The sequence below is a fragment of the Petaurus breviceps genome, unplaced genomic scaffold (genome assembly GCF_028583685.1).
Source record: "Petaurus breviceps papuanus isolate PSGF00001 unplaced genomic scaffold, PetGlider_PUasm1.0 90778, whole genome shotgun sequence".
In the NCBI taxonomy this organism is placed as follows: Eukaryota; Metazoa; Chordata; class Mammalia; order Diprotodontia; family Petauridae; genus Petaurus; species Petaurus breviceps.
The window spans coordinates 75314-98260 of record NW_027187343.1 but is presented as its reverse complement, the minus strand read 5'-3'; the positions used below and the strand labels follow the sequence as shown (position 1 = coordinate 98260).

The 22947-nt window shown below is 39.6% G+C and overlaps 1 long non-coding RNA gene across 1 annotated transcript; it reads right to left on the bottom strand.

Annotated features, from left to right (window-relative positions):
- Positions 1 to 13230: 13230 nt before the first annotated feature.
- Positions 13231 to 15788, bottom strand: LOC138146966 (uncharacterized). Its single transcript, XR_011164681.1, has 2 exons — positions 14937 to 15788; positions 13231 to 14288 (listed from the first exon to the last, which is right to left on the bottom strand). It is a non-coding gene; the product is annotated as an uncharacterized lncRNA (long non-coding RNA).
- Positions 15789 to 22947: the final 7159 nt, after the last annotated feature.

Here is a 22947-nt window from a genome sequence, read left to right as displayed (position 1 = left end):
TTGTCAGTCTTGTAGTCTCTGTTCTTTTCCCTTCATACCACGTTTCACTAGTCAGCTAGAAAACAGAAAAGCCTAGCCTAGATTGCTACAGGTACAGACATTTCCAGACATTGAGAGGGGGCAGACATGAATCAGGCAGAGGGGGGCAGTATTACAGAGAAGAAGTTGCCCTTAAAGGGGCCAGCAGGAAGCTGGAGGTACCAGATAGGATTAACGGGCACAGCTACGGAATAACAACTGTTGGCTAGAGAAAGGGTAGGCAACAACAAAATCCCTAACAACTGCTTTTTTCAGGACAATAACAATGTTTTCTTTGCCAACCTGAGGAATTACCCTGAGCCACAGACAGCTCTATTAGAGCACCCACTAGTGGCTAACTCAGATATTGTACTACGCATTAATAAAAAGCATTCATTGCATTTTGGTTTTACCTATGTGATAGTATACAGGAGCCAAAACCAAATTTCGGGTGAATATTGTACTGCATGCTACACAATAAATGTCCTTCCCTTCAGGCCACAATCCTATATCTTTTCTACCTTTTCTGGCCAAACTCCTAGAATAGGGGTTCTCAGCCTTTTTTGTGTCATGTGGCCCTTGGCAGGCTGGTAAAGTGTGGATTTCTCAGACTGTTTTGTTGTCTGCATTCATAACTGAAGATGTTAAATTTCAAGTGAAAAGTCAGTGAAAATAAAGAGCAGGTTTTTTTTTTACCCATCCAAGTTCACAGATCCCCTGAAATCAATCTACAGGCCAACAGAAGCCAGGTTAAGAACCCCTGTGCAAAGCCATCTACACTCACTGCCTCCTCTTTTCTTCTCAAATCTCAAACTCTAGAAATTTGACTTCCAGCCTCAATGCTTAACTGAAATTGCTCTCTCCAAACTTACCAGTGATTACTTAATTGCCAAATTTTATGTCCTTTTCTTAATCCTTATCCTTCTTGACCTCTGAATCATTTAACACTATTGACTTGCCCCTTTCTCCTGAATTTTTTCTCCTCTCTGGGTTTTTGTGACCCTGCTCCCTCTTAGTTCTCCTTCAACCTGCTTGACTAAATTGATATTCTTAAAGTAGATGTCAGATCATGCCACTTCTTTGTTCAAGAAGTTTCAGTGGTTCCCCATTGGCTCCAGGATATTTGTCATATAAAGGCCACCATTATCTGACTCCAGCCTACCTTTCCACATTTTCCCTACATTACTCCTCTTCACAAATTCTGTGTTCCAGCAAGTCAGCCTACTTGCTATTTCCTGCACTAGTTCCTCCAATGTATCTTCATATGGCATAAGCTCAAGACCTTTGAAGCCTTACATCTCCTGTCTCCACACTTTTGTATATGCTGTTCCCCATGCTTAGAATGTACTCATTCCCTCCTTTCCTCTACCTCTTACCACCTCTAACATCCTTTGAAGCTCAGATCAGGTACATCCACACAAGGCCTTTTCCACCCCCAGTTACTTGTCCCTTCACTCTGACCATATTGTTTTGAATACAGAAATCTCACTTTGGCAGATACAGAAGGTTTAACTCTCTCTTTTCAGTCCTGGTTTGTTGCAAAACAAAAACAAAAAAACCTTCCTCTCCCCAATGCTATATGCAAGTAGTAGCACTGTGAGTCTATCAGTTGTTGATTTAATAACTTTTATCTTATTTACTGGTTTAAGAAACAAGGTAAACATTTCAACCATAAGGGTAAAAGCCTCTTTAAATCCTTGAGTAAAGCAAACATCTGACTCAAAGAAAGAATACTCTTCCTTCCAGGAGAAAAAAAGGAAAGGAAAAGGGAAAATGAAGATTGCTGGCCTTGAGCATGGCTCAAGAATATTTGGTCCATGCCACCCTGGCTCAGCAAAGTTTCTAGGACTGCTGGCAAACTCCCCTCTGTTCCACATGATAGCAGATCCTGTTTCCAGTACTCCCTTTGCTTTTTGCTCTCATCAAAATCAAGCTCTTCCTTCTTTCTCAGGCAAGGGGTTCTGTCATCATCCTGTAATATGCACCCTAGCACACACAGGATGGCTTGTTAGAATAGGTTCTTTGATCTGCTTTTAAAGGAAAGACTGCTCAAAAAGGTGTTAACAAGTCTACTTTAAATTACATTTACTAGTTCAGGGGAAAAGTCAGCACCCTGAACTTGGAGAAAATGCAAACTGAGAAAATGCAAGCAGAGAAATTAGCACAAAGACCAACAGACAGGGTTCCAACTATCTGAGTAAAGCAATAGTGCTATACACTTTACATACACTACTGGATGGAGAGAGCCTTTACATCTGAGCAGTCTGGGGTTCCCAAACACATGGCTATCCAGTCTTGTCCAGGGAATCACAAGGTCCTTCTCATAAGTGAACCCCCAAAGCAAAATATCAACTCAGAGTATATATACACTTCTCAGAGTCAGAAGGCATCAAACCCTCTTGACTCAGTGCCTATTTAACTTAGTATCAAAAGATGTAGCAGACTTCCTACAAGCAAGCCTCCCCCTAAGCAAGCTTCTCTTTAAGCAAGTTGCCTCCCCCAATAGGCTCTATGTGATTCATGAAGTATCTTGCAGCTGGGCACATAGGTCTATTAATGGGTGGGGAAAATCTTATATCCCATTAACCATACACATCCCCAAAGTCACTGGGAGTCAGACAGGGATATAGGCCAAAGAGCTTGCCCGTTGTCTGCTCCACCTTCCATTTTCTGCTAGCCTTTGGAAAGGGTATTACAGTGGCAAATGGAGAAAGGAAAAGAATAGAAGAGTCACTTCAAAGAATGGAAAAAGGAGTCAGTAAGTATGAAGCAGAAGGCTCACAGGGCAGCAGTGAGTGCCTAAGATTACGTATCATAAATCTTTTAATTTATGAAATAAGCTTCATTTTTGTGACTTTCTTCAGTGACATCTGGCTTACCCAAGGATAAGGACACTTGAGGGCTGGAGTGGCAGGGGATAAGGGGGAGGCACAAGGTTTCTAGGGTAGCAGCTAGGGCAACATCTAAGTGGTTATGGCTGGGCAAGAAGACAAAATTAGAGTAGGTGAGGCAAACTGGAATGAATGAAGGGACTAAAGATAATGATGAGGATAAGGATAAGTTTGATGTAAATGAAAACCTGTGAGAGATAGAAGGATTGTCAGTAAAATTCTAAAATTCCTAATGATGCAATTCTAAAATTTGGTGAAGCTTAAGATGTGGTCATGTGGGTGAGTGGCTAAAGTAAGATGGTGAAAAATCCACTGAAGTTAAGGAGGCTGGATGGTAAGTTGCTAGAGGAGGTTGGCAACATGAATATTAAAGTCACTGAAGATAAAGGCACAGGATGGGATGGAGAGGAATACAATAAACCAGCTACTAAAGTAATTGGGAAAAAATGAGGGAAATGATGGAGGTAGTTAGAACACAGCATCAAGAATGGGCAGAGGGTTATTTAAGCATGGCTCTTGAAAGAGGAATGGTATTTTTTAGATATGACCAATTTGGGAATTTGTTTTGGTTGGCTATTCCAATTTGTTACAAGGATTTTGTTGGTCTTTTTTCCAATGGGAAGGTGAAGTGGGAGGGAGAGACAAAGATTTTTATTGATAAAAAGAAAATTTTTTAAAAGAGGAATGGTTTTTGACAGGTAGAGGTAGAGGAATGGTCTATAAGCAGTCCTCCTCCTGACCCTATGAATAAAGAATGGAGAAAGGAGTGTCCACCATTGGAGAGAGATGGTAAAGATGTGGTATTCTTTGGGGAAAACCATGTTTCCATTAAGTTGAAAAGATGAAAGCAATGTTGGCCTCGTCTGAACATTGGAAAATAGAAGATCACTATACAGAAGAAAAGAGAAAGGAAAGATGTAACTGTACATTTGGACCTCAAAATAGCTTTGAGACTCTTCTGAAGTTCATACACAGATTTAGAACTGGAAGTCAGCTTAGAGCTTCTCTAGTACAACCCCCTCATTTACACAAAAAGAAAGTGAGGTCTAGAGAGATTTCATGACTTGTCCAGGATTGTGTAGGCATTAAGTAGCAGAGCTGGAATTTGAATTCAGATCCTGGGATACCAAGTTCAATACTCTTTCTGATGGGGTACCTGGGGTCTAAATCAATTTGTAAAACCAGTCTGTAAAATCACGTTTCCCTTTCCCAGCCTCAAACTCTGCCCCTGGCACTCTGCCTTGGCAACAACTTGTGACTCCTTTGTCCTAGCCTAATCTCCTCATGTCTCCTCTGGTCTGGCCCAAATCTCATCTCCAAGTTAAACTATCTATGCACTGAAGTCACAAGTTCCTCTCAGTCAGCCCTAACTTTTATCTATGCACTGAGGTACATCCATCCGGTCAGCCCTGACAATGGCAGCCCTACCCTTTAAAAGTAAAAGCCTGTACCCCTCTCACTTGCAGGTCCCCTAAGGACTCTTGCCCGTTTCTGTAGAAGCCTAAAAATAAACTTCTACAACTCTCACTCCAATTAAGCCTGAGACCTTGAATTCTTTCCAGAGGCTATTGCAGATTTTCTGGTCTTAGATAAGATCAGAGTTCCTGCTGAACCTATTGGGAGCTATCCCTCATCATTTCCACTGTACCGCACTGCCTCCCCAGAGTAATTGTCTGTCCTCCAAAAAAATGATTATGTGTAAGCTATCAGGTGACATCATCTATTAAGAGGCAAAGGAAAAAAACAGTACTAGTTGGTGACTCCCAGATCTGGGGAACTGAGGCATCTGTTTTTCAAACTGATTAAATTATTGTTGTTTTGGAACATGCATCTAAGATATAGTAGAGAATTTCCCAAGACTTGTCAAAACAGATGACAACTACCTCTTCTGGTGAATCATCTGGGCACAAATGATACTGCCAGAAGGAACCTTAAGAAGTATTGACAAAGATTATGAAATCTTGAGCAAGAAACTAAAGACTATAGGAGCAGAGGTTGTATTTTCTTACCTGCTGCCTATAGATAGCAACAATGACAACAAAAAATTGATTTTGGAAGAAAACAACTGGCTGGGATGTATCTGATGATTTCTGAGAATGGGATTTTCTGAGCAACGGCTTAAAATACATGGGAGAGGATTCCAGGCCAGGGGTAATGTTTACTTAACAATAGCTGATAAAAATGTCTCTTATCTTGCAAATCTAATCAAAAGAATTTTAACCTAAAAAGGATGAAGGGTGGGAAAAGACTGCCTGTTCCCCTAAAGGGAATACCCCCTCTAAATAGCCATAATAGAAGAATAACACTCAAAAGTTCACAAAACACAAAATGTAAGAAAGAGGCAGTAGTAAAATATATACAACTGCTCAAAGGTTAGTCAGCAAGACAGAGGAACTAAGGAAGAAAATCTGACCTTAGGGCATCACTGAGTTGATGGTATGAAATTTGTCACTGGACTATGCTTTGGTTGGGTATACCTAACTCAAAAGCAGAGCAAATAGTAACCTTTTAACTTTTCTTAATAATTTCATCCTTCAAAAGATGGAGGAATGAGTAAAATAAATTATAGCATGGATCTGATTCTCACTAGTGAGGAGGAGCTTATTGCTGAGACAGAATTACAGGAAACCCTGGGGAAAAGTGACTCCTTGAGTTTTTGACAAAAGAAAGGAAATCCAGGCATAATCTGACATAGTCTAAATTTGGGGGAAAACAGATTCAAAGAGTTCAGAAGGATAGGAAGAACTACATGGACTAAAATTCAACAGAAGAAGTCTGCTCACTAAGGAGAAGAGATGCTCAAGAATGAATTTCTGAAGAAATAAAATGGAATAGTTCTAGTGAGAAGGAAAATGAGACCAATGTGGATGCATAGGAAACTTGCTAATTAATTTATATTTTTTTAAAATGTATGATGAATAGAAAATCATGGCATGATCCTATAAAAAAGTATCAGGAGTTCTAAAGCATACCATTAACTAAGATTGATGAGGAAAGTGGATTTAAAAAACCTTTACATCTACATTTGGGGGAGGGGAGTGGAAGCAGGATCAAAGAAGGAACAGAAACTTTGCTTTGGGGTAGATGGAAAACTGCTGATAGACATAAAGTACAGCTACTCAATTTTTATTTTGCATCTTTTTTCTGCCAGAGAAAATGACCTTTATACTAGAAAGGACAAAGTAAAAATGACTAACAGGGAGTTGATACTCAAGATAAGTGAAGAGGTAGTAAGGGAGCACCTAGTTACCCTTGATGAATTCAAGTCACTGGAGCAGATGAACAAGATCCTTAGGTACTAAAAGAAGCAGGAGATTTGACTGCTAATCCACTACCAGCAATGTTTGAAATACCACAAAAAAATGGGAGAGGGACCATTAGATTGGAGATGAAATGATGTCTTAATTTTTAAAACAGAAGACAACAGAATCTGCAGACTGTAGGCCAGTGAGCTTGACTTCAATTCCTAAGAAAATTTTAGAGCAGATCATTAAAGAGATGGTTGGTGAACATTCCTTGCAAAAACCTAATTATATAAGTGCATACCCTTTGACCCAGTAATACCACTTCTAGGGTTATATCCCAAAGAGATCAGAGATGTGAGAGGAGGACCCATATATACAAAAATATTTATAGCTCTTTTTGTGGTGGCAAAGAATTGGAAATCAAGGGAATGCCCATCAATTGGGGAATGGCTGAACAAGTTGTGGTATAGGAATGTAATGGAATATTACTGTGCTATAAGAAATGAGGAGCAGACAGACTTCATAATAACCTGGAGAGACTTATATAAACTGATGCTGAGCAAGAGGAACAGAACCAGGAGAAATCTATACACAATCACAGACACAACCTATGTGTGACGACTAACTTCAATAGACTGGACTCCTCTCAGCAATGTAAGGTTATAAGACAACTCCAAAAGACTCATGATCAAAAGAGATATCCACATCCAGAGAAAGAGATGCAGTCTGAATGCAGATTGAAACAAACTACTTGCTGTGGTTTTTTTTCTTGTTTTGTTCTGTTTCCTCTTTCCCACAGATCATTCCATCAGTTATAATCCTTCTTTACAACCTAATGATTAATGTGAAGATATCTGTAGATCCTATATTCGAGTACATACTGCCATGATGTGTGGGGGTGGGGGGAAGAGAGAGAGGTGGAGAAAATTTGAAACTCAAGGGACTGTGGAACTGAATGTTGTAAACTAAAAGTAAATAAACAAATCAATTTATAACAAAAAACTATACAACTAGACTGAGAATGTCAAAGTTACTCATACAATTGTGGTTCACAAGAACCTACTACCTTGAAAACTATATTTGAACAAATTATAGCTTAGAGGAAAAAAACTCAAAACCAGCCATACCAACGAATTATAATTAAAACCCTATTCATTTCTAAGCTCCCACAAAATATTTTAAAATAGAGACAGCAAAACCATTTGTCAAAATCTATTCCAGAAAGGAAAACAGTGGCTATAAATGGCTGGCATGGAATAAACAACAATACGTTATACTAGACTAATCTTATTTCCTTTTTAAACAGATATGCTAAACTGGAAGATGAAGGGAATGATATATTTTACCTGGATTTTTTTTTTCCTTTTGGAGGGCAATTGGGATTAAGTAACTTGCCCAAGGTTATATGGCTAGTTTTTTTTATGTGGGTATTAAGTGTCTTAGGCTAGAACCGAACTCAGGTCCTCCTGACTCCAGGGCCAGCACTTTACTCACTGCGCCACCTAGCCACCCCCATTTTACTTAGATTTTAACAAAGCTTTTGATAAAGTATTTGATATTGTTCTCCTAGAGATATGGAAAGATGTGGACAAGTCCAGCAGTTTTCAAACTTTTTGGTCTTGGGACCCCTTTATACTCTTTTTTTTTTAAAGACTATTTTTATTTATTTTTATTTTTTTTGCCTTTTGGAGGGCAATAGGGGTTAAGTAACTTGCCCAACGTTACACGGCTAATGTTTTTTTTGTGTGTGTGTGTTAAGTGTCTGAGGCCAGAACTGAACTCGGGTCCTCCTGACTCCAGGGCCAGTGCTTTACTTACTGTGCCACCTAGCTGCCCTGGGACCCCTTTATACTCTTAAAAGTAACTTAAGACCCCAAAGAGCTTTTGCTTATGTGAATTATAACTATCAATATTTATCATATTAGAAATTAAACCTGATAACATTTTAAACATTGATTCATTCATCTAAGATGATAGTAAGAAGAATAAACCCATTATAAATTAACATAAATAAGTTTTATAAAAAATATTTTCACAAAAGTAAATGAGAAGAATGGCATTATTTTGCCTACTTTTGCAGTTCTCTTTAGTATCTGGCTTAACACAGACAGCTAGATTCTCAAATTCATTTCTACATTCAGTTTGTTGCAATACGTTGTTTTTGTTGAAATATATGAAATCTGGCTTCATTACAGATATGTAGTTGGAAAAAGGAGGAATATTTTAATGGGCAAATAATGTCTCAGTAATATTATAAGTAGTTCTGACCTCCTTGAAAGGGACTACACATTGAGAACTGCTGGACTAGACAGAGGGATTTGAATAATACAGTTAGAGGGATTCAAAACTAGTGGGATGACCAGACTCAAAGAATAGTTGTTAATGGGCTAATGTCATTGTTAAAGTTTTCCCATGAAGTGCCTGAGGAATCTGTGCTTGGTGCTGTGCTATTTAACATTTTTATCGCTAACATGGATAAAAACCTAAATGACATGCTCATCAAATCTATAGATAACAGAAAGCTTAAAAGGGAAAATACTGGATGACTGTTAGCCTCCAAAAAATCTTGCCTGACAGTGATCTTGACATTTGGATCAATCTTTTGTTGTTAAGTTCTTTTTAGGTTGTATTCTTTTCTTCGTAACTGCATTCAGGGTTTTTTTGGCAAGGATATTAGAGTGGTTTGCCATTTCCTTCTTCAGCTCATTTTACAGATGAGGAACTAAGGCAAACAAAGTTAGGTGATTTGCTCAGGGTCACACAGCTACTAAGTGTCTTCCTAACTTCAGGCCCAGCACTCAATCCACTGCAAACACTCAATCCACTATACCTCCTAGTTGTCCAGGGATCAATCCAATAAGATAAAATTCAACAGGGATAAATGTAAAGTCTTAATATCACACATAACTAACATGTATATAGCATTTTGTTTTTAAAGCATTTAGGAATATCTTATCCTCACAACCACTCTGGAGATAGGTGGTATCAATATTCTCATTTTACAGATGAGGAAACTAAAGCAAAAGTAAGCAACTTGGCCAAAGTCACAGAGCTCTAATGAGGAGAACTTTGTGTCCATAGTATTATGAAGTTAGGCTCAAGTAACTAGGGATATTTTGGTCTGGAGAAGAAAGGATTTATAGGGGTCATGATGGCTGTATTCAAGTATTTGAAAGGCTGTTATATGAAAAAGGAATTAGGTTTGTTCTGTTTGTTATTTGAGAGAGCAACAGGTAATGGGTGGAAAATGCAAAGGCAAATTTAAGCTAGATGTTAGCCAACAATTCTTAACAATTAGAAAAGTTCAAAAAAGGAATAGGCTGCCTCAAGAGGTGGTGCAATACATCTCCTTGGAGGCTTATCAAGCAAAGGTTGGATGACTACTTGTCAGCTATATTTCAGTAGGGATTTCTTTTAGGCATGGGTTGAACTAGATGTCATTGAGGTCCCTTCCAACTCTCAAATTCTGTGATTCTATGAATAAGGCCACATGCATAGATCAATATAATACAATATTAATGATGTGAAGCAAATGAGGTTATCTTAGGAAAAGTATTTTCAGAGAATATGAGGAGAGAACATTTTCAGATGGGGAAATCAGAGATTTTGTGGAACCAGGTAGCACTGGGACTGAACCTTAAAGAAAGAGGATCCTGAAAAGCAGAAACAAGAGGGAAGTACATTCTAAGTATGGGAAATGGCCTCTTGTAAGGCACTAATGCAGAAAACCCACCTGGGAAACAAGTTTTAGTCTAATTTGATTGGAATGTGGATATGTGAAATGAGGCAGAAGTTAGGTAGGTACACTGGGTGGAGGGGAGGTGCCATAAGTGCCAGGATAAGGATTTTACCCTAGAGACAATAAGGAGCCACTTAAGGGTAACAAGGTTAGGGCTCTTGGCTTGGTAAGTGTTTGGATGGTATTAAAAGTACAAGAATGGAGACCAATTAGGAGTGTCTTACAAGAAGTATAAGACACAATAGTACCTTGCACTGGATTTGGAGCCATCATACCTGTACTCAATTCCTGGCTCTCCCATTTACCAGCTATTTAACCTTGGAGTTTCACCTCTCTTAAGTTCAATTTCTTTATCCATAAAAAATATAATGTGGGACTAGATCTCTAAAATCCCTTCCAGCTCTAAAGCTCAGATATACTATGTAATAAGAACTTTGGAGGTTTGTAGCTGTCATGATGACCATTAAAATCTGAAGCTTGTGTTCGTCACTTGTCAGAATGATAATAATGTGGGAGGTCTCACCAAAGCTCAGGCAAGATTAGGAAGCAGGTGAAGCACAGCTGAGCCTCCTGCTTGGTAGAATGGACCACCCCTTCGCCCTACATACCTCATCCAATATAGGGGCAAGTGACCAAAGGAATCCTGTCCTTTTCCTTTTGTGAAAGAGGGATGATTCCCCTCAACTTTCAGGTGGGAAGAGGAGGCAGGGATATCTTTGCAGCTCTGGTTTAACTGAAACTAAGAAGTTGGAACGGGTGAAATCCCCTCAACTTGTGTGTGGAATAGGTAGTAACTGCTGTGACCTGGTGCTGGGGAGGGGAAACAGAAAGGATTCCCTCAGCACCAGGGATAACTGTGGTTAAGACCTGGTGAAGCTTTGAACTCATATTCTGAGAGTAAAAGGGGTTGCTCCCCTTGTTTCAGGCCTGGTAAGGGAGCTTCAAGTATCCTCTAGGCTCTAGTGAGAAGAAAGGTAGAATGAGGAATGAGACTTCCTAAACAGTTGTAAGGAGATTGAATGTGGCATCCTTGAGGTGGTTATAGAGGTCTGATTAGCCTTAAAATGGTCAAGGGACTGCATATAGGGTAGAAAGCCTCCACAGCTCCTGGCCCCAAAACTGTGAAGGGAATAGTGGATAGTACCAACTATTTCTAAGGTGGGGAATGAGGTGCTAGGGTAGAGATGGCAAGATCAGTGTGGGATCTACAAGGATCTGTTGTGTGGCAAGTTCAGTGTGGGATCTGTTGATACAGCAAGTTATTTCAACAGACTTTCAGAAGTTCCCTCCCCTCCCGGGTTTTCCCGATGCTAAAGAGGTGGGAACAGTATTTCTATTTCACTGAAGGGATCTGAATAAAAATTGTTTCCTTGGTTAATTTCTACTCTGCCATCTTACCAAGGGGTTTGAAGTGTGGAATCTGGAGTCAGACCTGGTTTTGAAACCTGTGTAGTACTTCCTAGCTGTATTGGGGTAGTCATTAAATTTGTTTTTCCACCTGTAAGATGGAGAAAATACTGGTTCTACCTAACTGCAGTTGGAGACTTCCACTTGACAATTACTGTGATGCTTTTCAAACCATAAGGCACTATATAAATGTAGGTTACCCAATGTCAGCTATTACTCTATAGGATCTGTCAAGCATATGTTTGAAGGACTAATAAGATGGGTTGGCCACTTGGGAAAACACTCTAATTTGGCCAATATGCATTTTTACTCCACTTTTGCTTATCCAGTATAAAAATCTCCCCAAACCTATTTCCACAGTATATCAAGCTAGTGTGAGCAAAACACCTTGCAAATATTAATGTCATAAGTTATTAAACACCAACATTTTATAAATGGTGCTATTTATAGAATCCCTACTGTTTATTGATAATTTTTTTTTGTCTTGTCCAATAACAGATATAGGCACATCTCATTATATTGTGCTTTCAGATATTTTTTTTTTTTACAAAATGAAGGTTTGTGGGAACACTATATCAAGTCTATCAGTGCCATTCTTCCAATACTTGTCAGTGTTGCATTTTGGTAATTCTTACAATATTTCAAACTTTTTCATTGTGTTATAGTGATCTGTGATCTTTGACATTACTATTGTAATTGTCTTGGGGCACCACAAACCATGCCCTTATACTCCCAATTAATTAATGAATGTAGAGTGTGTCCTCACTGCTCCACCAACTGGCCTACCTGGCTGTTCCTCTCTCTCCCTCTCCTATTCCCTGAGACACAATATTGAAATTAGATCAATCAATAACCTACAATAGCCTCTTAAGTGTCAAATGAATGAGAGTAAATGGAATCAGCAAACTAAGAAATTGTCACAGCTATCCAACCTTCAGCAACCATCAACAACATTGAGGCAAGACCCCCTTCAACAGCAAAAAAAAAAAATCACTTTACTAGAAAATGGTGATTAGCATTTTTTAGACTTAATAATTTTTTTTAAGCAATTGGGGTTAAGTGACTTGCTCAAGGTTACATGGCCAGTTATTTCTGGGTGTGGTGCTGAGTATCTGAGCCCGGATTTGATCCAGGTCATCCTGACACTGGAGCCAGTGCTCTTACTCGATGAGCCACCTGGCTGCCCCTAAGCAATTGGAGTTAAGTAACTTGCTCAAGGTTACACGGCCAGGTGTTTCTGGGTGGGTGCTAAGTGTCTGAGCCCGGGATTCGGATCTCCAGGTCTTCTCAACACTGGAGCCAGTGCTCTTACTCCCTGTGCTACCTGGCCGCCCCGAATTAACTGATTTAAAAAATTTTTTTCACTAGCTACCCTTTTTATCTTCTGCTTGTCAAAGAATGATAAATATTATCTTTCCTATGGTCTTAGTCTTCCTAATATCTTTTTGGATTATGTGTCTCCTATAGAAAGCTATTTTCAGAGATCCCCTGGAAAAGTCAAAAGGGGTATGGGAGAAAATATGGGAGAGAGCAGATTGGAGGAGGGGATATCCTGTGGGACTGCTATTTTGGGGTGGTGGGTAGGGGGAAAATGGGGAGAAAATTTGTAACTCAAAATCTGGCAGAAATGAATGATGTAAATCAGAAGTTAAAACATTTGAAAAAAAAGAAAGCTATTTTCAAATTCATAACATTTGTTATGATAATTAAGATTTTCTTATCCTTTCTCCTACCTTCCAACTTAGTCAAAGATAGGACGTTTCATTATGGGAATAATCTGCCCTTTTCCCTACTCTCTTCTAAAATGTCATCTATTTTATTTTTATTGTCATCAAAACTAGTATTACATAAGAAACAATCTTACCAGACTAATTTTCCAGAAAGGAGAAACCTTGTATTTTACCCAGCATCTAGGAACAGTCTAAACACAATAGTTTAATTCATGTTTATTTTTAATTGACACAATATTGTGTTAAATTTAACAAGAGACTTTAGGAACCTTTTGCCAAATATCTTAACTTAGTTACGAAAGGGAGTTCCCCCTCTGCTCATAAAGTCCTTCATAGTTGTAGTCTTTTTGTCAAGGATTTCTTTGAAGGCTTAATTTTTAAACATCATTCTTCTGCCTTGAAAAAGAATGCTTAGGTTTGCTTCAAGTCTGATTCTAGAATCCAAGTCCATATCTTTTAGTTTTATGTTCTGTGCCAACATCACTATTTTCTCATAGTTTTAACTGCAAAGTGTAATAAAACAGAGATCAGTGTTCTCTGATATATGATTTCGTCTTTCTTGAGGCTTAGAAGACTCTGGCTTGGATTTTAAAGTCTGATGAGAATGTGTCTTAAGACTTGGTTTTCAGGTTTCCTTCTTGTTGAGAGTGAAATAATTTTCTGATTTCAGGATGTCAATTAGGGAAAAGTCTCTTGAATTACTTCTTCAGGTTATCAAGATTCAGATTCTTTCCCCCTTGCCAATTATTCTGAGGCTTGCTTGTTTGCATCTATCTTCAAGGGTGGTCACTTTTTCTTGCACTTTTAGCAATTGGTTTCCTAGTTCTGTTACATTATGGACTTGTTCTTCCATTTTGTTTCCTCTGTCTATTTTTTGCTGTATTAGATCACTTCTCATCTTTGCTGTTTCCAGCAATATTTTATCAAGAGGATGTTCATTTCTGTATGATTTCCCTTTATTTCCTCACAAGTTTCTTTGACTGAAATATCTTTCTTTAGATCCTTTAGAGTACCTAGTACCCAAACTAGTTCTCTTATAATATCTTGTGTTGCTTTTGTCGTTTTTTCTACAGATTTGAGAAACATTTTGAACTAATAATAAAGTTGAAATTAAACTCAGCAATCAGTACTTTCATGTATCTTTTGTGCTGCCTTGAGGTGGTAGTTTCACTGTAACTGGATGATCACCTAATTGAACACAATGAAGAAAACTCAGAGATGCCTTTTTAAAGGATTGGTGAATTATAATCTTGGAATCCTGGGACAGACAGAAGATAATGTGTTAGAGCTAAATCTTTCCGATTCAGGATCTCAGTGAGGTATTTGTAAAGCACTTAGCACAGTACCCGGCACATGGGGCTGGGGGCTAGGCACTTAGTGTTTCTGGTCCCCATTTTGCTGTTAATAATATTAATAGTAGTAAACAGGTCTATGCATATATACTCAAACCACTCCTGGCAGATTAGTCCCTCAAACCCTCACATTCCCTCTAATCCTAGTTTCCTATTTCCTCTATTTAATGCCTCCCCGTGCTGCAGCTTCTATGCAATTAGACCTTTCCCTCTATCTTATCACGGATAACAATTCGACTTGTGGCGGCCATTTTCGCCTGAGGAGACGTTAGGCTCGGAGCTACATACAAGACATAACTACCTAAGTGGCTTCCTGAGGCCCAAACGGATGCAGACGTACGATTTCGTGAAGTCGAGGCAAGGCCCTAGATTACTCTAGGGCCCATTCCGCGGCTACCTCGGGGGGTATCCTCTCACGGCCCAAACCCACACAGCCTCGAGGGCCCCTCAGGCCCGAGGTCCTCTCTCTCTGTCGCGGGCCCGTTTCACCCCTCCGAGGTCGGAAGTCAAACTAGTTAGCGGGGCCTGCGGCCCTTTGTTTCCCTTTTACCTACCTTCCTCTCCAGCGTGCCCGCCCGGTCAACAACTCAAACGTAAGGACAGATTGCCTCGGCTAGATAAAAACTAGTGTCCACTCACAAACGTGGCATTAACTTCGCACACGCGCAGACAGCTACCCGCCCTAACTGCCTCGGGGACGCTTCGCGACTGCGCGGTTTGCCCATGGGCGGGTCCCTCCACTATGCGCTTCATCAGAAGTCTCGGCGCACATCGCGTTTCCGGAGATGCCGCGAGAGCAGCACTAAAATCAGCCTCGGAGAGGAGAAAAAGGAGGGGGAAGGAATAAGGAAGGGACCGAGCTCTAGTAGTTTGTGACTGAAAAGCGAAAGACTCGAGGCACCTCCCGCTGCTTCGTCGCGGCTCGGCGCTTCCTTTATGAGCCTCCCTCCACCCACGCTCTTTGTCGCGCCTGCGCAGAATGTGCTGCTGCCTCCTTCCCGGGTCTAGAAAAAAGGGCAACCTGGTTGTATCGGTTGTGTTAGGACCCCCAGATTTAGCGCTAGGAGCCCAGCCTCCTCGTATGGCAGAAGAGGAAACTGAGACCTAGAGACGTGAAGTAACTTAATACACACAGATAATAAATTGTTATTTTGGCTTGAACCCGGGTCTTCTGACCCCAAATGCATCCATCATTTGACAAGGACCCACCTAGTAGAATGGTGGGCGATGGACTCTGGCTACGCATCTCGTGTGGCCAGTGCTGGACTATACCTGTTTGTTACAAGGATTATAGTTTGTTGTTAGGTTTTCCCCGAAGTGGGTTGGAGAGCAGGAGGGAGAGAAAAGTGGGTTTGTGATATTTGAAAAAAATTTTTTTTAATATTTTAAAGACCGGGGTGGGGTGCTTAGTTCAGTGGATCTTCAGTTCAGGCAGCTTGGGCTTCATTAAGAACTGTGAATAATGGGTACTAGTTGCAGAGAAAGATTTTGACAATAGAAGGAAAACATGTCAGAGAGACATGGAACACAAGTCTTCCCCCCCAAATAAAGATGAATATATTACGTTGAAAAAGCACATGGAGGGTAGCAGGGTGAATAGGATGCAACGTGTAACCAGTGAAGAACCTTAAAGAAATCCAGAAGCAGAAGATGTTAGCAAAGGAAGAGAAGATGGACTGATCATGTGATAATGTCAAGGAGTGACAGGTTCACTAGTATCCTAAAAATGTCAGGAGAAACTGAGGAAGGACGAAGTCCATTGATTAATTCTCTATGGAAAACACCCAATTTTGTGATTCTGTGCAAACTATCATCATGTCTTGGCAACGACACGGAGATGTTTCTAATGTGCTGCACATCTTCTGACCCTGTTTCCAAATACAGGGCACAGTGAATTCGGCATCTCCATCCTCACATTGCTTATGACCATGACTTTATTCAGTTTAGGGACTTTTGGTTCAGTTGTTGTGGAGAGATTTAGTACCTTCTGCATTGTGAACCATACCCATCTGTGGTCTCTGAGGAGCTTATTAGGAGATTTAACTCCAAAAGATGTTTGATCTGCTTTTTCTACCTTAGGGGAATACAGAAGTAGTAGTATTCAAATCAGTCTAATTCACACATGAACTCCAGTTCACACCTGGACAATGGCAGAAAAATTACGGGCCAAAGCATTTATTTTGTTTGAAAAGTTATGAAGTAATGACTGAGGGAAGACAGAGTGGACCCCAGGGTATGCTCCATGAAGCAAAAAAACCAAGATAATAGTAAAAAGAGGTTGAGAGCCTCATTTTTTTTTCCCCTAGAGCCAAGTGCTGATCAAGATCCTATATTGTCTTTGGGTCAGATGTGTCTTGGTCCATTGTTTCCATTGTTTTTGCTACCAGAGCACCTCTAGTACTGCTTCCCACAAATTGGGGGGGGGGATAGGGAGGAAGGGACAGTATGAACCCAAAACTTTCTTAGTTGGGGGAAAAGGAAAGCCCCTATGCTAACTGACCTCTGTGGAATGAAGGTGGAATGGGGCAGGCAGGTAGTTTCTCCTTGACTTCTAAAGAATGGAACAACCTTCCTATTAATCCTCTTCAAGTCTCTTATTTTTTTAAAGAACGTGATTTTTTACCATTTGAAAAATATCCTTTGTCTTTATATCATCTTAATTTCTAAATATTTCTCACCCCTCTCCTCACCACTGAGCCATTCCTTGTAAGAGCTAATAGTATTAGCTAACATTTTTTAAAGCATTTACTATATACTAGAAACTGTTAAGCATTTCACAAATATCTCATTTGATCCTCACAACAACCCATTTTACAATTCAGGAAACTGAGGCAAACCTCTAGAGGTTTTAAGTGACTTACCCAAGGTCACAAAGTTAGTGAGTGTCTAAGGCAGACTTTAAACTTTGAACTTTAGGCCCAGTTCCTCCGTGCCACCTATCAGCAAAATAAAAAAGGGAGAAAAATTCATCAAAATTAACCAACACATCGACTGAATCTGACTGTATATGCAGTAAATCACAGAAATAGTTCCCCACCTCTGCAAAAAAAGGAATGATGTTTTTTTTTTCTACACTTGGGTCAAATTTAATTTTTATTATTTTACACAGTATTCTGTTTCATTTTTATGTGCTTTTCACTTACAATGATATAGTTACTATGTGTGGTTTTTTTTCTGCTTGTGCTGAAGTGTCCACCAGAAATTATACACCAAAGCCCCCTCCCAGTTGTAACCTGCTAGAAGGGGACCCCTACCATGGTCCCTGGAAACCACCTAATAGGCCATAATAGTGAGGAAACATTTCACCTGTGTTGCTAGAAACATGCCCCAGATTCAGGTCTGTTTATGTTTGTATCCAGGGCTTTGCTAGGTAATCAAGGCTTCACTAGAAACGGCATTAACGGAATTATACCCCCTTGGAACCACATTTTGTTGATTAACAACACAAACTCTATATAAGTGTATCTTACAGAAGCCTCAGTGCTGTCTTCCCTACTGGGGAGGCAGTCACCGGCCGGTTAATAAACACTCCTATCAAATTATAATTGGTTTTGCTGTCTTGCTTTCTCTGTCCATTACAATGCTAAATTCACTCTACATTGGTTCATCTATCTTATCATGATTCTTGAATTTCTCTTTTTTTTTTTTTTTTTTTGCTTTTTGGAGGGGGGAAGGCAGGGCAATTGGGGTTAAGTGATTTGTCCAAGGTCACTTAGGCTAGTTTTTGTGTTAAGTGTCTGAGGTCGGATTTGAACTCAGGTCCTCCTGACTCCAGGGTTGGTGCTCTATTCACTGTGCCACCTAGCCACCCCTATGTTCATTATTTCTTACAAAGTAGTAAAATGATATTATATTTGTGTGCCACAATTTATTTAACCAATCCCTAATTAATAGGCATCTATTTTCTTTCCAATTCTTTATTATCATAGGAAGTGCTACTATGAATATGTGCTTTCCTTCTGTCCTATGAAGGACTAATGTGCCTTGCTATCTCCTCTACTACTGAATCCTCCTGTATGTGTTGTCTTTCCCTATAGAATGTTAGCTCCTTGAGGTTAGAGAAGGACTGTTTTGATTTTGTATTTGTATCTCCAATGCTTGGAATATACTTATACTAACATGTTTTATAATTCATTTATTCAAGTAGGACCTCTTTTTCTATCTTTGACTCCCTTGGGGTTTAGGTCAAACAGTAATATCTCTGGATCAAAACAAGTTAACACTTTAGCCACTTTTTAAAAGTATAATTCTAAATTTCCTTCTGGAGAGGTTGATACAATTCACAACCCCGTATCTTTAACCCTGGGTCTCTGACTTTTTTGCTTTTTTTTTTTTTGGAGGGCAATTGGGGTTAAGTGACTTGCCCAAGGTCAAACGGCTAGTTTTTGTGTTAAGTTTCTGAGGCCAGATTTGAACTCAGTTCCTCCCGACTTCAGGGCCGGTGCTCTATTCACTGAACCACCTAGCCACCCTATCTCTGACTTTTTTCTTAACAGAAAAAAGAAAAGGACTAAAATTGGAAGATTAACCATAGTATCTTTTCTCTGACACTTATTCCTCAAAATTACTTTGAGTTTCCCAATAAAGAAGAGATAGAGAACAAAGTTAGGTGTAAAATAAATAATTTTGATTACATTAAGTTAAAAAGGTTTTGTATAAATGAAACATGTTGCCAAGATTGGAAGGAAAGCAGAAAATCGGGGAAAATGTATAGACCATTTCTCAGATAAATGTCTCATCTCAAATATATAAAGAACTTCATCAAATTTAAAAGAATATAAATCATTCCCTAATTGATAAATGTGTCAAAGGATATAAACAGGCAATTTTCCAATGGAGAAATCAAAACAATTTATAATCGTCCATTTAAGTTTAGAGATTGCCCCTTTTGTGAGTGCCTAGGGCCAAAGCCTCATAGAACAGAGGAAAGGCCAGAAAAGTCAGAATGGACAGAGATTAGAGCAAGAAATAAACTGAAGAGAGAAAATTCAACCTCATTCTTCCCTCTCTGCTCCAACCTCTAGGCCTGGGTAGGCAGTTTCATTCAAATATATGGAGTAGGGAAAGGAAAGAGGTGACCCTAAACACAATTCATTTGCATTTTCCTTCAGGGAGCATCAAGGTCAGATTTTGGAAAATGATGGATTAGAGGAATGACTTATAGGGAAGGGACATTAGAAGTCATTATTCAGTTCCCTTGTTTTACAGATAAGGCAACTGAGGTCTGGAGAGACCATGAGGCTTGTCTGGAGTCATTCAGTCACTGGTAAATAATATCCACAATCCAAATTCCAGTTTTCTGACTTCAAATACAGTACTTTTTGAAATACACCATGTCCAAAGGGTGTGTATTCTTCATTGGTTCCCTCTATCAGTTACTCTGATATGATCAATGTTTCACCAAATAGCCTTGGCTCTTACTCTCCTTAACCAGTGCCTGAGTGGGGAAGAAGTATTCTTGAGATCAGGGAATGGGGGCACAAGAGTTCCACAGCTGTTATTGAATGAAGACAATAGGCCAATGTCTAGATGTCTACTGATGGGGAAAAAGAAGGTTGGGCCACACTGGTATGAAGAAAAGAAGCATGGTGCAGCTAAAAGGTGTTGAATTTGGAGTCAAAGGACCTGGGTTTGAATCCCAGCTCTGCCACTTAATACCTTGATTACCTAAGCAAGTAATTTCCCTTCTCTAGATCTCAATTTCTTCATCTGTAAAATGAGGGAGTTGGGTTTAATTACTGCTGTCTCTCCCACCTCTAAATATATGATTCTATGCACATAGAAGGCCCCAATCACATCGATAAGCTCAAAAGCATTGAAAAATACAGATCTTTCAGAAGTCTGAATCATGATGATAACCCCAGGAAAGTAGATATTGATTGACCTTGAGCTGCTCTGAATCCAGGGGTATCTAGAGTTTCTACAGCAATAGAGAGGTTTAGAAGAGATAACATTTCTGACAGAGAAAACCACCTTTATTAAGTTCCCTGCCAAAGATAAAACAGTCACATAGGTTGACATCAGGTTTTTTATTCCCAAGCCAATGTACTTTCTGCAAATTGAACATATATACCAATAAATATTTGGCGAATTTAGTTTATTTTACTACTGACCGATAAGTTATATGTGCCCAGATGGGCTGCCAGCTGCCTTGAGAAACCCATTTAACCACACCATCTGCCAGTGCATCCAAGGCCACAATTGCCTTCAGGGGAAATAGTTACTGAATCCTATATGTGGAATAGGGTTGGGGGAAGGGGTAGGATTGATGCCCATTTCCCCAACCGCCACCCAGCCAACAGTCTGTTCTCTGAAGCTATAACTCCAGTGGCCTTACTTTCCCTAAATCCCATCCCTACTCTCTACAGCAGGAGAGAAGAAGACACTAGGATTTACATTTATTTAGTACTTTATGGGATATAATGTATTTTTCCTCATCACCATAGAGGAATGAGAGGTAGGTAGACAGGACAGGTATCATTAGTCCATTTTACATGTAGGGAAAGAGACCTGAGTGTAGTGAGACACCATCTGTGGTGAGGGTTGTCATTGTATAGCTTGAAAGGATGCAGAATACATATCTCTAGCCTCTTGCCTCTCACCCAACTCCAGAAAAGACTTTCATCCCTGCCAAGCAGGGAGGCAGGAAGTTGGGGCCCGAGACCATTCTGCTTTCCTCAGATACAGTGGGTACCAGGCTAGAAGCATAGGTATCTGCTTCCTTAAATATTGTTAGTTTAGGGGAAATGATTGAGTTCGATCTAATGTTGATCACTCTCATCATTATTGGGGGGGAAGGAGATCTCTACATCCAAAGCTGACCACTTTCCCACCAAATATCAGTTCCACACTTACCAAATAGCCAAGAAACTCATTTATCCAAATCATGGCAAAACAAATTGAAGAAGGTATTCATAGAAGAGTATATAACAAGACAGTACTGAGTGAAGGAGCTCTTCCTATTGAGAGAGACATAACAGTTCAACCTGAAGAGAGTCCTGGATCTTACCCAAGGAGAAATACTCTGCAGCTAGGGATAGGGACATGACAGAGACTGCCAGTTGATCTCATTTTCCTTGAGCAACCTGATGTGGGGTTGGCCTTTTCCATCTTTCCTCTTGAAACTGGAAGCCAGAAGTATCAGAAGCCACTCAAAGCTGAAAGAAGACTTGAAGCTTGGAGAAGAGGACTGAGGAAGACTGGAGCTTTCCTAACTCTCACTAACACTGCCCCATCTCTTGAGCAGGACAGAGCATTCATTTCTACTTATAAAGAAAGAGTCCCCTACCAATAGGCTTCATGATAGGAATTACATACAGATGAAGTGAAGTGATTTGCCCCATGTCACACAGCTTTCTAGCTCTTCTATATTTTATTGGCAATATACAGGAATGCTGATGATTTATATGGATTTATTTTATATTCTACAACTTTTATGAATTTTGTTTCAATTAATTTTGGTTTTTTTAGGGTTTTCTAAGTAAATTTTTTTCTAGAAAAAGGCAATAATTTTCCCCCCTTTGCCTATGATTATTCCCAAGCAATGTATCTCTTAATGCAACCCAAGACCACATTAGCATTTTTTGGTTCCACTGAGTTTGCAGTTCATTAAGACCCTTAGATTTTTAAAATGAATTGCCATCTAAATATGTCCCTCCCAACTTGTAGTCTTGAAGTTGACTTCTTAAAATGCAAGTGTAAGAGTTTACATTTATCCTAAACTGCATTCTACTAGATTTGGCCCAACTTTCTAATCTCTTGAGACCTTTTCTGAAAGGGACTCTACCATCCAGTTTGTTAATCATCCCTCCAAGTTTTGTTCCATTTGCAATTCTAGTAAAGATGCTAAGATAGGACCCAGAATAGATCCCTTTGGATTGGAAAGGATGGAACAAAAATAGCTAATAATCTCTCACTTATATTATTGCAACAGCCTCTGTAAGGTCCAGAATTACCCTGACTGGGAAACCCTTCACCTGCCCCATAACTGTGGGGCGTTCCTTTGATACCAAAGGAAGAGACCATGGAGCTCTAGACTGATTATAGGTAGTAATTTAATAAATCATTATGAATACTAACAAACAGGGGCAATCATTGGTCTGGGACAGAGACTAGACAGTTTTGTGGATCCACACTAAAGAACCCCAAAGGTCTCTGTGGTAATTATAGGAAATAGACAAAGGCAGGAGGAGCTATAGAGTGCATCTCTACTTATTGGTAGATATTTTTGGTTTTCTGCTTAGTAATGAGCTTGGGAGTTAAGCCAATGTTATGCCCAAACATAAGTTTGTGTATCGATCATGTCCCAGTCACATATAGGTCACACAGTATTCTTATTTTGGCTTTCATAGGTCATAGTATCTTAAGTTATGACTCAGTGTCTAAAATATAATTCAGTATTTAAGTTATGATTGTAAATAGGTCACCATGTTCGGGCTTCCACCTTTCATAGAATTTACATTTTTATGGCTTTTCACTTATTACTGCATTTTATGGCTTTTTCCCAATCAGGACCCTGCAGCCTCTTAATTGGTGTCCCCTGCCCACTCCAGTGAATCTTACACA